General features: G+C 42.2%; 1 protein-coding gene across 1 annotated transcript in view; it reads left to right on the top strand.

Annotated features, from left to right (window-relative positions):
* The window catches only part of IRS1 (insulin receptor substrate 1), a 198,850-nt gene extending 186,399 nt beyond the window's left edge, over window positions 1-12,451 (top strand). The window contains exon 6 of the transcript XR_016442884.1: window positions 11,769-12,451. The gene's annotated coding sequence lies outside the window, so the exon portion shown is untranslated. The remainder of the gene's footprint in view (window positions 1-11,768) is intronic.
* The last annotated feature ends 1,664 nt before the right edge of the window (window positions 12,452-14,115 follow it).

Raw genomic sequence — 14,115 nt, 5'->3', positions numbered from 1 at the left:
AGCCCAGCAGCAGAAAGGGATCTTGGGGCCATTGTTGATACCAAGATGAACATGGGTCGTCAATGTGATGAAGTGATCAACGAAGCTAACTGCACTTTATCATGCATTAGCAGGTGCATGACAAACAGGTCCAGGGAGGCAATACTTCCCCTTTTGTGGCATTGGTCAAACTGCAGTTGGAGTACTGTGTCTAGTTTTGGGTGCCACACTTCAAGAGGGATGTGGACAACTTCAAGAGGGTTCAGAGGAAAGCCACCCATACGATTAAGGGCCTACAGGCAAAGCCCTACGAGGAGAGATTGAGGGCCCTGGATCTCTTCAGCTTCTGCAAGAGAAGGCTGAGAGGTGATCTTCTGGCCACCTACAAATTCATCAGGAATGGGGCAGCAAGGAATAGGAGATGCTGTGTTTACCAGGGCACTCCTTGGAGTAACTAGGAACAATGGCCACAAACTGATGGAGAGCAGATTTAGGTTAGACATCAGAAAGAACTTTTTTTTATGAAAAGGGTTGCCAAAATCTGGAATGGGCTTCCAAAGGAGATGGTGCTCTCCCCCACCTTGCGGGTCTTTAAGAGGAGGCTAGACATGCACTTGGCTGGGGTTGTCTGACTCCAGTGCTCTTTTCTGCCCCAGGGCAGAGGGGGTCCCTTCTGACCCGGACATCTATGAATCTGAGTGTGATGGGAGCTGAGAGCTGATAAGTTCCAGGACTGGGAAGGTCTCTGACCCCTGTCCTGACTCCTAGTGTAGAGCTGGCTGCTCCAGGGAGTGAGCGGAGGCTGGGAATCCAGCCCTCATCTGGATTCCCAGTATAGAGCTGCTCCAGGGGACAGGCAGGGGCTGGATTCCCAGCCCCCACTCTTTCCTTTGAGCAGCCAACTCTGTACCATGTGGAGATGCTCTGGGAGACAGGCAAGGGCTGGGTTCCTAGCCCCCACTTGCTCCCCTGAGCAGCCAGCTTCTCGCAGAATTGGCTGGTCCACGGGACAGGTGAGGACTGGATTCCCAGCCTCTTCCACTGCTCCCTGCAGGAGCTGGCTCCATGCCAAGCACAGTAGCTGCTGGTGAGCCCTGTGCCTTTCCGCCTGGCAGGAGGCTCACCCACAGCTGTTTCACACCTGAAACAGCTCCCAGCAGGTCCCTACCGGGCAGGGGGCTTGCTGGCAGCTCTGTCTGGTTGAGCACAAGGCCAGGAGAGCTCTACCCACTTCAAGGGCAGCTCTCTCTTGGCCCTGTGTACATCAGGTCCCTTCTCAATCTACACGGGGCCAGGAGACGTATAGATGTGCCCATGAGGCAGTAAAAGCTACTGCTTCTTCCAACATAGCAGAACAGAGAGATATGCTTTGTCTTTGATGCCTTACCTGTGCTGGCTGTTGAGATGGGAATCATTCACTGAGTTCACCTCATCCCCACTAAACTTACCATCCTACCACCAGTTTATGATCACTTAAACAAGTTTATGTGCAACTGCTGTCCCTAGCCTGCTGTAGAAATGTGGGGAAGCTTGCACTTCACCCTTCGGGCTGTGGCTGTTCTGTCGGTTAACAGAGGGCTTCATTTTCCAAGGGGCCTTCCATTACCACCATTCGTATTAAACTTTTTTTTTTAAAAAAAAGGTCTTTCTAAATCAAATAGTTGCTTTTGTCCCCTGCTTACCTTATTATCATTTTGTTTCTGATCCATTGTGCTGTGTCATTTCTGCTTCTGTAAATAATCTGTATAAGCAATCCCATATATTTGTCCCATTTCTTCAGCATCTGAATGAAGTAATGAAACAAGAAAAAACAAAAAATAACAGAAACTGATGGGGAAATCGAGTCTTTTCTATAGGACTACTTGATTGTTTGTATTGCTTCTTTTCTGTTATCACTGTGTATCAATGAATTTGTATTATCAAATGGAAAGGTAGTGGTTGGTGTGAGGGTGGGTCTCCCCAGAACAAGGTATCTGAATCCTAAATCCAAAGTCAACACTTGGCTCTGAATAATTGGCTAACAGAAAAGAAGCAATGCAAACTATCAAGCAGATTTTCTTCCTAGGTTTTTGTGTTTAACCCACAAATGATAGAAATGTTAGCTTATAGTTTGATTTCTAAGGGATCCATTACTGAGGTGTGGGAGGCACATTATTGCATACACTTTTTTTCTACGTAGGTATCTAGTGGTGTCTGAAATGTGAAGTAGGAAAAGGTCAATGGATGTTATGATAAAACCTGTTTTGGGAAACAATATTTTAAAATATGGTTTAAAGATTCGGTGGTCTGACCTGAGGTATGTGAATGGGGCTGAGTTATATATTTCAAACTTTAGTTGCTCAGACAAATTATTTTGTGCTGAAATGTATCATATTTGCACTATGTATTTTGGAAGGTTTGACCCATGCTAGGTTATATGAGTGTGAAAAAAAATTGCCCTCATATGTTCCAAGTGAAATTTTATGCTCTTACAACTCATAAGCAGCACTAGCTAAAATCCTAGGACTTAGGGGTTTTTTTAATAGTCTTTAGTAAGAAAGAAGAAACAATTATAATTTGAAAAAATATGGTGCAATATTTTTAAGAGTGTGGGACTGGATACTTGGTATACCTAAAAATTTAAGTCCACATAATACTGCAAAAATAGTGTAAAGGGGCCTTAGTAAATAGGAAATAGATCCAGGCAGACTTTAATTTGGTATTTTTGTACATGCATATTGGATGTTTCTGTTCATTTTTTCCCTTGACAAGATTAATTTAAGGGCATTTCAGCTATGGACTCTTGAGTTAGTCTTCTTAGTAAATGTGTTGCATTTCAGTGCAAGACATTATTTAGCAGCAGTTTTCTTTTCTTTCTTTCTTTGAAAAAAAATAAGGAAAACTACCATATTTACTTGAATACCAGATAAGGTCTCCCCCTCCACACCCTAATCAGCATGGAGGAAAAAAGCTCATCATCTTACAATCACATATAAGGAAACTTCATTAAATACATTGTCTGTCATTAAACTGCTGCCAAAAGCAGCTTGTGCTTAGTAATGGAAACCAATTATGAAGATTAAATTCGGCTAATGCTGACTATGACTATAAAACACATGGCCCATATGGGCAAACATCCTAATGGGAAGTGTGTGTGTGTGTGTCTGTCTGTCTGTCTTAAAAAAAATGAGCATGTGTTCCCTCTACAGGGAACTGGCACTAGGCTTGTAAGTATTACAATACTAGGCCAGCACTAGGAGGGCCAGAGCCAGCCCTGACACCATCCCATTGTTGCCAAAAATATTAAAATTCAAGAAGACGAAGTTCAAGGCATAAGGAAATACAGAAAACATGCGCAAGGAGCTGCATAGTAGAGGGTTGGGGCAGGGGTGTGAATGCAACTAAGTTACATATGGAACATGAATCCAACTAAGCCTGGTGGGGGGGTAGAAAGGGGGAAAGACTATACAGGAAACCCCACACAACAATACTGCATTTAAGTAGGGAGTTGATTTATAGGCACATACATAGTTACAAATAGTGACATGCAGGATATAATTGTGGGTAGGGAAGGTCCTTAGGGTACTTTTAGGTGTAGCAGGGGGTGGCAGTTAGGTGGTCCATGTCCAGTCAGCAGTCTGATGTGTCCACATACTGGCACTGTGCTGTGATGTGCTCCATGTAGATATTAGGCCTGTGCGAAGTAGCTAGTATTCACTTTGGATTTGGCCAGTTTGGGGGACAGTCCCGTCAATGGCTGCCCTGCCTGGCCCTAGCTCCCTGCTCTTTTTTTTTTTTTTTTAAGAGCCCCAGGGTCACCGGCTGCTGCCAGGCAGAGGGGCGATCCCTGCTGCCCCCCCCACTGACCTGCTCTGTATAGGGGGCTCTGCCACAAGCCCCCAGAGGCCCTGACAGTCATTGCAGCAGCTGGTGAGTGGGGGCTTTTATTTTATTTTTTTAAAGAACTGACACTGGGGTCTGGTGGCGCAGCCATGGAGGAGGGCTGGGAGAGTGGGCGACAGATGGGGGCTCATGACAAAGCCCCCAACACAGGGGGGGCAGCAGGGATTGTGCCTCCCCCTCCCTTCCTGGCAGGAGCTGGTGAGTGGGGGCTTTTTTTAAGAGCCAGGAGCTGGGGCTAAGCAGGGCAGCCATGGGGTGGGTCACTCAGGGGGGCTGGGGGAGCAGCCAGGGGATGGAGCTTGATAGGGGTCCCCCCATGGTCCTCTCTCCCCTCCTCCAGCCCCCACCCCTGCTTATTATCATGAAGTCTGTGTCCAGTCCTCTGTGGCAGCAAGTGGGGGCTGCCTGAATCTCTGAAGTTCTCCAAATCCTTTCTGAATCCATTTGGAGAGCTTCAAATGGATTTGGACCTTTTTATTGGTCTGATTCTATTCAGATTCGGAGATTCAACTGCCAAATTGGGCCATATCTCCTCCGAATCAAATCAGCACCTGAATCTTCGCACAGTCCTAGTAGATATCCCTGGACTAGCAGATGGTGTCAGACACCATGAGATGCCACATCAGGTTGGCATAGCCACGGGATACATGGCAGTACATGGGATACACAACACTCTCATTGCTGGGGTCCCATGCTCTAAGTGTCCCGATGATCAGTGCCTCCCTCAACTGTTATATCATACTCCCAGCTCCTTGGGATGCTTGTCAGTGGCTCACCCTTCTCTTGCTTCCTTTCATGGACCTCAATGAAGGCTTGCTGCTAGTTCTCAAAGGGGATAGTGACACCTACCATCACAAAGGCAATTTTTTTTTTTAACGTTTTATTAGAAATCAGACAATATCAAACGGATTTAAAAAAGGACCCCAACTGAGGCCTCATAAAGAGAATACAAATACAATTTCAATAAAGTACATAAGACTCGCATAATAAACGATGTCTCGTTCACGTGCTTAAAACTGCAGTGGTATCCAGTGGACAACTTACCCTTGCTTCTTATATAATACAGATTCACGCATCGATACATAACGCAAAGGTACTGACAAAGCCCTCACCCACTCTTTCTGACAACAAAAGCTGTCCCTTAGTCTATCCTATACCTATACGGGGCTGAAACAACCCCCTGAAGTCCAGCCCTTGCCAGAGCGCTGTATCCCCTCCTTCTGGCCCATTCGTTCCTCTACCTCTATAGAAATGCAGCTTATGCATTGCTAACTGCAAACACTCTGATGTTGAAAAGCACGAGCCCTTTAGTGCCAACAAGGAACACACTTTCCATAGCGCTACTTTGGTGTATGTAATAAAGACCCTCACACCCCATGACCCATCTGTCCCCTCTGTTAACACATAGAGAACATTTTCGATAGTGATCCCTGTTCCCCTTCCTGTCTCCTTCAAATAGGTGGTTACCTTCCCCCACACGTTTTGTGCATAAAAACAGTCCCACAAGGCATGTGCCACTGACTCAGGCTCATCACAGAATTTTCTTGGGCACTTGAGGGACATGAGAGTCTCCATCAATTCAGCACTTGTTGCACCTACCACAAGGACAAGCTTGTTCAGCCCATCTGAATAAGATGTATGGTAGTACTCATTGCACATAGTCCTCCTCAATTTTGATTCCTTTCAAGTCATGGTGAGCCATTACACTGAATACATTTTGACAACTTCTTCACTCCCACAGCTGAGCTGTTTCTGTCTTTCCCATTTTCACTGATTCCTGTTTCTTCCGCAGCCTTACATGTCTGGCAAACATCACCCAATGCAACCCTAAACAGTTCACCCAGAATCCTTCTCTTGATCCTTCTTTCAGCCTGTTACATTTGATTAGTGTGGTCTTGCCCTTCATGAGATGGAGCCAAACCAGGTTGCCCTGTGCCTCATCTGCATATAACATTTTAGAGAATCCCAGGACTCATGACAAAAACATCTGGTTCCTATCCTGAGCGGGGGGTATCTGGAGCACAAATATGTACTAAGCACTGAGCTGTGGGGTCACAGTGGCTTGAGATGTTTGCCTCTGCTGGAGCCCAGCCCAATTAACTGTACCCTTAAATCATGAGCATTTTGGCTTTGAACTAATATGCATGGTTTGGACTATATCTAAGTAGGTACAAAAATGCTTCTTAAAGTGTGTTTATAAAGTACCTGTGCTAAAATGCAGCAGTTTCAAAAAAGGTAAAATGCACCAAGCCTGGATGAACTAAGTCTATGGATACTATATGAAAATTTCTACAGGTCAGTGTTTTATTATTTCTAGGTCACTGTTTTCAAATTCACTTCTCACTTCCACAAGGTCAGAGAGAGCAGGGTCTGATAGTAAGGAGGGCAAGAGGGGTACCTGACCCCCCAAATTTATTTTCCCTGCTCTAGCAGTGGACAGGGGACAAATTCAATGCAAAACTCCAATAATTAGATTCTGTACCTGGAAAATTATAACAATTTTATGTTTTCCATATATAGAATCTAATTATTGGAGACTCATATTCAAGCAAATATGGTAAATGCTAAAACCCAATATGAATGTGTTGCATGAATCTGGATTTGTGTGGATTGTCTCTTGCATGGATTGGCATACCACAGCATGCTGGGCTTTAATATTCTTGTGGTACTGGTTAACTAAAATTTAGGTATACTGCTGAATATGGTTTGAACTATCTTAGCCAGTAGCTCTTATTTGGGTATATGGATCAAATATTATTTCCTAAAAGCCGTTTATTATTGGTATTAGAAAGATAAAATACCCATTATTTCTATAGGTAAGAATCATAGTGGCCACAATTATTTTGATTGTTGTTAATGTTTTCAAAGACAGGTAGAGATTTCACACCTCTATGGGTACACTCAGCTGTTGGTAAGGAGTACTGCAATTAAAAGAGTGCCACTTAGATTTCACTGACCAGTCTTCGTACTGAAAGAACTATGAGAATTCATTGATGCAGATTTTGAGTTTGCTTTTTTATGCCTTTGGACTTAATGATGATTCCAATATAATATTTGAAACAGCAGCTGCCTAAACTTATACCTATCACAGGAACCTACTGTTTATTATTATCTACATGCAACTTATATGTAAAATACTCACGAGTTGGAAGTGTACCTCGTTTTCATTTATTTTCAAAGAACTGCACTAACATAAACAATAAAGTATTTTCTACTCAGAAAGAAGTTAATATATACAGGCATTTTTAGGGATTCCTAATTGTAAAGTCTATAGATACCAGATTAGTCATGTATCTGTTTACCATGACCACTTAGCCAAAAACCATCCATAAAAAACAATTATTGCCACTCACCTTCCTCACCCAAACCCTGAAAGCTTAAAAGGAAAAGATATATTAAGCCATATATTTTCACTGCCTTTTGCAATTATAACATATTATTTTGTATAGAGGTTTTCACTACGATCCTAATACTCCCATTGGATGTAGGTATATTTTTTTCTAGTGTTTAAAGGCTGATGCTTTTAGCAGTTTAATCCAAGCCAAACCATCTTTATCATGGGACTTGCCTTTAAGTCTCTTTTAGATGTTTTTTTTTCCTGTATGCCAAATTAGATAGCATTCTGAAGGCATGCATTCTTAATTAACTTTTTTTTTTTAAATCAATGACTGGATTCTCAGGAGGCTTTTTGCTGTGTATCATTATTTTTCTCTTTTCACAGCATCTTCGTAAACAGATTAAATAAACAGAATGAAACACTTTGTGGATTTTTCTTCTGACCACTCACAAACCTGTGAACTTTTTTATTTTTAATTCAAACTGCTAATTGTAGAAATATATAAAAAATGTTTTATCCACACTAGCAAGGTTACATGGTTGGTGTTTAGTGAACAGGATTTTTAGAGAGAGAAATATGTAAATGAAAGCTTGACAGTGCTAAGCTATTCATTGACACTCCAGATGACAACTGGTCTCTCACTTGTCAGCAAAACTGCAAGTCTAATCTGGCATGGATGGCTCTGAAATTGTACCCCTAAAATTGACTGAATCTCTACTATCATCATTTAGGTTCACAGCTTGAACATTGCTATTTAACTTTCTCAAATACACTATTACAGCCAGATATTCTCATAACTGGAATGTTTGCACCACTAATTGGCACATTCTTGCATAGATTTGATAGGACATGCTGATTTGTAATATGACTCGAGACTTCATTTCTTAATGGATAATTGCTTCAGCCTTCCTAAATCTTTCTGCTCACCAGCCTCTTATTTTCTGTTGTTTCTGCCTACATTTCATTTAGCATTTGTAATCGTTTTTATTATCTTGGCTTCCCTAATATTATTTCACATTTTATTTTGCTGATTCGGGATATCCATTGCTCCCTGACATTTACCTAAATCAAGGCTACTTTACCATACATTGGAGGTAATTAAATGATTTCCTTTTAGCTTGCAGCGAATTGATGTTACATTAGTGCCAATTTTGCTACTTTAGTAATAGGAACATTTTTTAACAAACTTGTAAGACCCTTTTTATATCCAGAATCATCTGCAGAATGCCTAGTGATATGTGTAGGACTGAGAAATTTGGTGGCACCAAAGATTATCTGTCCTCTTTCTATGAAAATTAGAAGTTGCCTTACAATTTGTAGAATTTTTATATATCCCTCAGTGCAAGGAGGTGTATTTCAATCCTGTTAGTTAGAGTCTTAGCTGGTCTTCCCCGCAAGATTAGTTTGTGCCATTTTACCACAATTTAAAGTCCTATTGGAACCTTAAACATTAAGGCTTTTATGAACTAAAAACTACGGTGCAAAACTTGGATGAAATTAGGTGGATTTTGCTAGACCCATCATGGAATTCTTGAGTTCTGATAGTTTAATGATGAAACTAAGAGTTGTATTTAGTTCCATGTTGAAACCTATGCAGTAAAATCTTTCAGGCAAGCTTTTAATCAGAAGCACTCTTTTAAATAATCCTGGAGATGCAATGAAAATTTTGTGTGAGGTTCAGTTTTTCTCTGTGAGTGGGATTCACAGATAAGTGAAATGATCTGTTCAGTGGGTAAAGCTACACGCTTTTGCACACTAGTAGTTTTTAAGGTGCAGCACTGAGTAGCAGTGGGATGAACCACTGAGTAACACTGCAGGAGAAGACAAAATCATATTCCATTCCCTTTGTCCAACTGCACATCTATAATTCATTGCCTTTGAGGTTTGTCTTATTGCCATATCAACTCATTAGTGCTTTAATACAGGATAAGCTTATTAGAGGTAATCTGTTTACTGAATGTCCTTACCACAGAACAATCTAGTTAATAGTATCTTTTGAGGATTTGTCTCCTGGATATATCTTTTAAACTGATCCCTGGTTACTTGGATATATCTACATCTTTAGATTTTTATGTATTTTGGCATGAAATTAGAATGCCCTGGCAAATAATGTGTTACGTTGAATACTCTACTTGAAAAATAAGGCTAATCAGTGTCATTTTATGAGCTATAGCAAAGAAATAGAGTTTGCCACTTGATAAGAAATTCTCTGGGTAGAAAATTTCTGGTAGAAAATAATGACGTTTCTGTCAAAATAAGTTCTACTTCCTACTTTCACACTAACAGGTAGATGTTCAGCCCCCAGCTAACTGACCTCTCAAAAATGCAGCCTGATGTTAAAGCTATAAAGGAAAGGATATGTACTTTTGGTGCTGGTCCTCAGATATTGGTGGAAATAGCTTCAGAAGCATTGTACTGGAAGCGAATGAATGAAGGAAGTGCATTAGTAAAAAGCAGGTGAAACAGTCTGAAGATCAAATTATGGAGGAAGAGATTTAATACAATATATCCATTCAGTCTTTTGGACCATTCCAGCTTTTCCTTGAAAAATGACACAGTTCTACAGCAATGATTCAAAATACTATATATTGCAGTATTCTGTCTCTATCACTTGTTGCAGAATGAAATAGTATTAGTTTGGAAGTCCCCTAAATATTCCCCATTGTTTCATTATTGACAGGAGTTTAATGCTGAACAATAACTGTAAAAACAACCCTTCTTCCCATATTGGAAACACAGTCAGCCCTGCCAAAAATTTAAGATGAAGACACAACAACGTGTTTGTCGCATCTCATTTATGCTCTAATGGATCCTGCTTTCCAGAAGGAGGTTCAGTTCATGGTCTGAAGCATGTAGAAGAATAGATGGAATTTTGTTCTTAGGAAGGTTTTGGACAATTTGATGTTAGAATCATAGCAAATTAGGGGCAGGCAAGGGATCCAGGAGGTCTTCTACTCCAACCCCTGCTCAAAGCAGGACCATCTCCAACTAGATCATCCCAGCCAAGCCTTTGTCAAGCCAAGTCTTAAAAACCTCCAAGGATGAAAATTCTACAACCTCTCTGGGTAACCTGTCCAAGTGTTTAATTACCCTCTTACTGTGAGAGTTTTTCCTAATATCTAACCTAAACTTTCCTTATTGCAGCTTGAGACTATTGTTCTTTGTTCTGTTATCTGGCACCACTAAGAACAGTTGAGCTCAGGGGCGGGCAGTTATTTGGGCCTATGGGCCACATGGGCAGTTCTGGAGAGCTGCCACAGTCCAGTCAGCACCGCACCCTGCAGGTTCTCCCCTCCACTGCCAACAGTGCGCAGCCCCAGCTCCGACGCTGGCCCACCCCGCCTTTCTAGGCAGCGCAGTCAGTGGCAGTGGCTCCTTCTGGCTGCCACCACCACTGGCCCTAGCCCCATGGAGACCAGTGGGGATCAGGCCACAACTGGAGTACTGTGTCCAGTTCTGTGCGCCCCACTCCAGGAGGGATGTGGACAACACTGAGAGGGTCCAGAGGAGGGCCACCCTGTTGTCCCCTGTTGTCCCCTGCTACATGCCCAGAGGGTGGCAGGACACACCATGAGCCAGACAGTGCCTGGTCCAGGTGAGACCAAGGGACCATCACAGACTGGACAATGTCCCTCCATGGGCTGGATCCAGCTCACAGGCTGTATTTTGCCCACCTCTGGTCTAGCTCCATCTTCTTTGGAACCCTCCTTCAGGTAGTTGAAGGCTATTAAATCCCCTGTCTGTCTTCTCTTCTCCAGGCTGAATAAACCCAGTTCCCTCAGCCTCTCCTCATAAGTCATGTGCCCACAGACCCCTCACCATTTTCATTGCCCTCCAGTGGACTCCCTCCAATTTGTCCACATTCCTTCTGTACTGGGGGCGGGGGGGCAAAACAACACAGTATTCCAGCTATGGCCTCACCAGGGCTGAATAGAAGAGAATAATCACTTCCCTGGATCTGCTGGTAATGCTCCTACTAATGCAACCCAGTAGGCTGTCAGCTTTCTTTGCAACAAAGACACACTCTTGGTTCATATTCAGCTTACTGTCCACTACAACTGCCAGGTCCTTTTCTGCAGAGCTGTGGCTTAGCCAGCTAGTCCCTAGCCTGTACTGGTGCATGGGATTGTTCCATCCTAAGTGCAGGATGTTGTATTTCTCTTTATTGAACCTCATGAAATTTCTTTTGGTCCACTTCTCCAATTTGTCTAGGTCTCTCTGAATCGTAGCCTTACCCTTCAGTATATCTACATCTCCCCACAGTTTGGTATCATCTGCAAATATTGTGTGTTCCACAGCCTACTTCTCTTGATTTTTTTTTTTTGCTGCATCTGCCACAGAGCTAGTTTCCCAAGGACCAAGCCACCCTCAGTCCTCTTTGGCTCATTCCTTTGTGACTGAAATTATAATAGGTTTTATATGCGGGTTCTATAATAATTTAGTCAGTGACTGCTGCATAGCCAGATGTTAGTAAGTGTTAAGCAATACTTTGTAACACCATTTATGATGATATTCTGTCTTCTGTAGCATGTATACCTAATTCTGAATATTTTAACCATATTTTTCACAGGCAACATACAACATCCATGTGGCACCCTTGTCGTCAGACCACCTTTTTGGGCTCTGTTTGCATGTGACGAAGTGGGAGTAGAAAATCAGAGGCTGGCACAGATCATGTGTTTGTGTGATACTGATTCAGGCATCATTCATAAGATTCTGTTATAAGATAGTAAAACAAATTAATTTTGGCCCCTGCCAGCCAAACTCCACAAGGCTCACTCCATTCTAATGAGTAAAGTCCAGGTAAAGAAAGGTGCCAGAACTGGCAGGTACCTTCGGTGAAAAAATAAAACGAACATCCCCTACTGATGTTTTTAGAAATGTGGTGCCCTTCTTGCTTGCTCTGAGGGAATACTCTCACCCCAATTAGACTGTGCTGCAAATCAGAAGTGGCACAGCTGCTCCCTGCAGGCCCTTTACAGTTACTATTGTACTTCTCTAAGTCCTAAGAAGGTCTGTACCTCTACCCTGTAAAAGAAGCATCTTTATTTGGCCTTGTGCATGTTTAGTCTGCTGTTTCTTGGCAAAAGTATTTCAGCGAGTGTATCCACCAGATTGACACGAAAGTGTTTTCTTTAGTTGCCATCTGTCTGGACTGATTGAAAAAAAGTAAAGTGGGACTTGTTTAGAAAAAAATATAAGCCGTTAAGTTGGCACAAGGAATGTATGGAAAGCAGCTGGTTCCAGAGTGGGGGGGAGGGGGGGAGGAGGGCAAGTTCTGGTTTACAAAGAGATGATTTTTCTTGTACATTCAATAAATAAATCTGGCATTGTTCTTAAGTCTTGCAAAAACGGACTCAATTATTATTATGGAAACTGATTAGTTTTATTTGCAGTTTTCTGCTGTCTGGTAGGCTAAGTGCACATGAGGGCTTGAATATTTAACTGCTAAATAATAGGTATATGTAGGATTGTGCTCCAAGCTTCTTAAGCTTTTCTGAAGCTTTGATTCATCAAAGCACTTAAGCATGTTATAGAGTTCAGTGCCGTGCTAAATAGGTTCTGGTTTTAGTTGGATGTGTTCCTGAGACCTGCAGTTTGTCTCATGTATTTTGTTTGTGAAAAGTTCATTAAAGGTAGCTCAGATTGGCACTGAACTCCTGGTCCCATTTCCTTGTATATATTTTGTATATGCCTGCATGATGCTATTTTCTTTAGCTGCATGAATGGTTTGGCTTCATCCTTAACAGTATTCAGAATGAGCCGTGGTTTGAGGTCAGGCTGTATTCACACCAGCATTACTTGGCTTAGTCTTTTTTTTTTCCATAGGTGCCTTTTGCAATGTAAGTTGCTTTCCCTGTTGGTTGGCTGTGCCTGTTTCAGGGTAACATTTCACATGGTGAGAGACAGAGAGAAATTTATCTGCTCAAAGTGGAAATATCAGGAAAGAAGTCTCCTTCCTATTCCTCAAATGAATTCAACTCTAACAGGCCATCCTCTACTATGTAAGTTTATAAGTACTCCTAGCTATTCACAGCAATCTCAGCATTTTTGTTTCTCATAAGAATAAATCAATTATGAGGGAGAACATTTGCCTGAGATGAGACATGTTTTGTTGCCTCAAAAACTCCTGTGCTTCTTTTGTACTCCTAGATACTGGGATTGTCTCTTTGTTTATATTTTAGCTCACATCATAATCATAGCCTGGTTATGAAAGGGGAAATGTATTTCCCTCAGATTACATCAAAGCTGAGGCCTGGTACAGTTTGTTTCCAGCAAATCAAAGAAAACAGGCATCAATCTGTTGAACCACAGCATTGTCCTTAGGTTCCCGATGGCTTTCATCATAAGGAAAATAAAATTGTAAAGATTGAATCTAGATTTGTTCTTTAACTTCTAGGCCTGTGAGTCCCCACAAACTGGTTCTGATGCATGCATTCATAAATTTTTGCAAACTGAACTTGGAAGGTTTTGCACTTTTCTTGTTCCCTTTCCTGAGAGTTTGTTTTTGCAATCAGTATTCATGGCAAGTGCTACTTCTTCACATGGGAATGTACTGGTTAGAGGGAGGGTGGTATATCGAGGCCCCACTAGCTGTTTATAGACCTACTCTGGGGTGGGGGAGGTGCACTTTAATTAGCATGGCTCCAGGAGCCGCTCTTATTAAAGTGCCCAGAGCATCTCATGCATCAGCATCCCAGCACTTCAAAATGGTAGAGGAGGTGCTTTATCTAAAGCTCGTTGAACAAGCTTTAGATAAAGTGCCCCCGCTGCCATTTTGAAGTGTAGGAATGGTATTGCGCAAGATGTAGGTAATTGCCACCCTCCAGCAGACTCGATTAATCATGTCTGTTCTGACACGCTGGAATTACAGTGTCAGAGCAGCCTACCTGCTCATGTGTAGGCACCCATTAATT

The sequence above is a fragment of the Crocodylus siamensis genome, chromosome 6 (genome assembly GCF_052110815.1).
Source record: "Crocodylus siamensis isolate JL-2025a chromosome 6, ASM5211081v1, whole genome shotgun sequence".
Taxonomy (NCBI): Eukaryota; Metazoa; Chordata; order Crocodylia; family Crocodylidae; genus Crocodylus; species Crocodylus siamensis.
The sequence above is the reverse complement of the archived record's forward strand: the minus strand, read 5'-3'. Positions and strand labels throughout refer to the sequence as shown.